The following is a 2,929-nucleotide window of genomic DNA, read 5'->3' as shown; positions in this document are numbered from 1 at the left end:
TGCTGACCCTGGCCATACACTGAACCCTGGCATTGGGGACAGGCAGATGTCAGAGGAAAAAGGGTAGAAGTTTGCTGCAGAGCCCAGCGTGTGCCACCAAGGACTGACCTCGAGTTCTACCTTAGACTGTGGGGTTAGGGGTGGCACGGTGGCCAGGTGGAAGCTGGGTAGCCCGGGACAGCAGGGGAGAGGCCAGCCTTGCTTTGTCCCTCTCCTTCCCTTTCCTGTAGAGCTCTGCACGTCTGTCCCTCGCTGCCTTCTGCCCTATAGGTGGACATTGGCTTCCCTAAGCCCATCCCGGGTGATAGAGCCTTGGTTCCCGGTTCACGAAATGCCACAGTCACTCTGCCCTGGCACTTGCTTGCCCAGGCAGGTCCTGCTGCTGCCCACTCCCTGAGCCTCGCTGACTCCTAGTGGGGAGACAGGGCAGGAGGTGAGTACAGATAAGTCAGTCTGGGCGGGTTGCACCAGCCCCAGCCCGTCTGCCCAGCCGAAGCCAGGTACAGGACGCTTCTACTACCACGCAGAAGCAGCTGGTATGATCAGAGGCAGGAAAGTGGCTGGGCAAACAAGGGCATCCTGGCTTCCCTCCCAGCTATTCGCACTGACGGGGAATGAGGTAGCTGGTCAGGAGGGAGGGCCCAGAGAGCGAACGCCGTGCCTGCCTGCTTGAATCCCAGTGCTTGTTATAGGTCTGTTTAGGGGGCTTATCTCATTTTGCTTTAATTTTGGTAGATCATATATATCTAGAAAATCATCTATTTCTTTCAGATTTTTAAACTTAGTGGACCATATGTTCTTGGAGTATGCCCTTATGATTTTCTGAAGTTCATTGATAACTGTTGTAATAGTACCATTTTCATTTATAATTTTATTAATTTGTGTCTCTTCTCTCTTTTGTTTAGTTTTGCTAAGGGTTTATTATTCTTGTTTATCCTTTCAAAGAACCAACTCCTCATTTCATAGATTCTGTGTATTTTTTTGTTTCTATTTCATTAATAATGGCTTGAATCTTTATTATTTCTGTCTGTCTGCTGCTTCTTGGTTCGTCTTGTTCTTCTTTTTTCCAAGGCCTTAAGGTTTTTTACTTGTAACCTTTCTAATTTTTTTTTTTTAGAGGAAGAAAAAAAATCACCTTAAGGCTTCACAGAGCTATCACAGGCTTAGGGTTCAAATCATCACATCTCGATGACTTCTTAAATACTTTTCAAATCACAAAAGTGTAGTAATCTGTAATCATTCTCAAGACTTATAAGCAGTAACAACAAATGCTGCTCACCATGAGGAGCACACAGCTATACAAAAATAGAGCTCAGTGAAGGAGAGCATTGTGAACTTAAAACAGGAAAGATGATGAGGATTTTTCTTAGTAGTCACTAACTAGGTAAATGTTCAGTGTGGTATAAAGAGTAATTTGATTATCTCTGCTCAGATGTCTACTAAGGTTATTCAAGAAAGAGGATGGATGAACCAACAGTGGTATTCACCCCCAATCATGTTCAAGACAGGTACAATCCAGAACTGTTAAAGCATTCTCAAACTGGTTTCACTCACACTACAAGTGGTATTAAAAACAAAACAAAAAATACATACCACTTGCTGGAATTTATACTAACCATTACAGGAGGTAGTAATTTAATGTGTCAGAACTTAAGATACATCAACATACTGTAAACAATTCTAGTAGTAGTGAAAAAGCAGTGGAATTTATATAAAATCAATTAAAAAAGCAAAAATAGAACTAATTAATAAATTTACTCAAATGAAAGAAGTTTAAATATTATATAAATGCAACTGTAGTAAATAAGCATCTACGTCCTGAGCTATATTACCAGTATGTCCTGGAACCAAAGTAAGGTGGTTTTATGTTTCCATAATCCACTTAATTTTTACATCAAAATATTAATATTTCCATCATTTATAATTTCTGTTTTGGATGATAGTTCTGACCACCACCTTTTTATTATTGCTTGAAACCAGTTTAAACCAACTATTACATATTCTTCAAATTTGCTTTTAAGTAACGACTTTACTAGAGGCAACAAGTCTACATAGCAGCCAAGTGAGTTATATTGCTTTTGTTCCTGTAAACTATCAGTTAGAACATGAAGGCAATTTACCACAACTCCAAGATCTATCCTTGCCAAATAGGCAACAAGTTCAGTTATACTTCTCTTTCTCAAGAAAGTTCAAGCTACAGTTAATCTCAAATTCCTGCTGAATAAAACTTGGGCCATTGTTTCATGGTCCTGAGAACCCTCAGGAGAAAAGCCACTGTATTTTGATGATGGGCTTTCGGTTTGAAGAACCAGAGTCACTACAACTGACCAAAAGTGTTCCGCTATCATGCGTAATTTTTCAGGCAGGTGGCCTGCACAAGTCAGTTTGTTTTCTTTATTTGCCATGTCACTGTCCCCACTTTAAGGGACTGTTTGTAACAGGGATTTAGAAATGGGTGATGACCTTTCTTTCTGTGACAGATCACCTTGCATACTTTATCTGGGCTTTTCATGACATGTCCAACTGTTCTACTTACGTAAGCAGCCAAGTGTTTTGGAGATTTAACCTCCTTCATGTTCTCATTAGTGAAATTAGAGGTCCTCTTTCTAGGAAGATCAGTGGGATGATTGTCAACGTCATTACAGGAGTTCCGTTTTTTAACATTGTTGGTTTTAGATGCCAAATCTCTTAAATACCTGCACCTCAGCCCAGCCATGGCCTGACCAACCACACCCCACAGTCTAGAGTGTCCCTCTGGTCTGTAAAGTTTCCTCTTAAGACTCCCTTTATTGTCTCCCAAAGACTTTGGTATGTTACACACTCATTACATTTGATTCTATGAATTTTTTAAAAAGCATTTTATTTATTTATTTATTTATTTGAGAGTGACAGACACAGAGAGAAAGACAGATAGAGGGAGAGAGAGAGA

At 40.5% G+C, this 2,929-nt stretch overlaps 1 pseudogene; it reads right to left on the bottom strand.

Annotated features, from left to right (window-relative positions):
- Positions 1 to 1,773: 1,773 nt before the first annotated feature.
- LOC123458713 lies at positions 1,774 to 2,716 on the bottom strand (annotated as a pseudogene).
- Between the last annotated feature and the right edge of the window lie 213 nt (positions 2,717 to 2,929).

The sequence above is a fragment of the Jaculus jaculus genome, chromosome 2 (genome assembly GCF_020740685.1).
Source record: "Jaculus jaculus isolate mJacJac1 chromosome 2, mJacJac1.mat.Y.cur, whole genome shotgun sequence".
NCBI classification, from domain to species: Eukaryota; Metazoa; Chordata; class Mammalia; order Rodentia; family Dipodidae; genus Jaculus; species Jaculus jaculus.
This window is presented reverse-complemented; position numbering and strand designations above follow the sequence as displayed.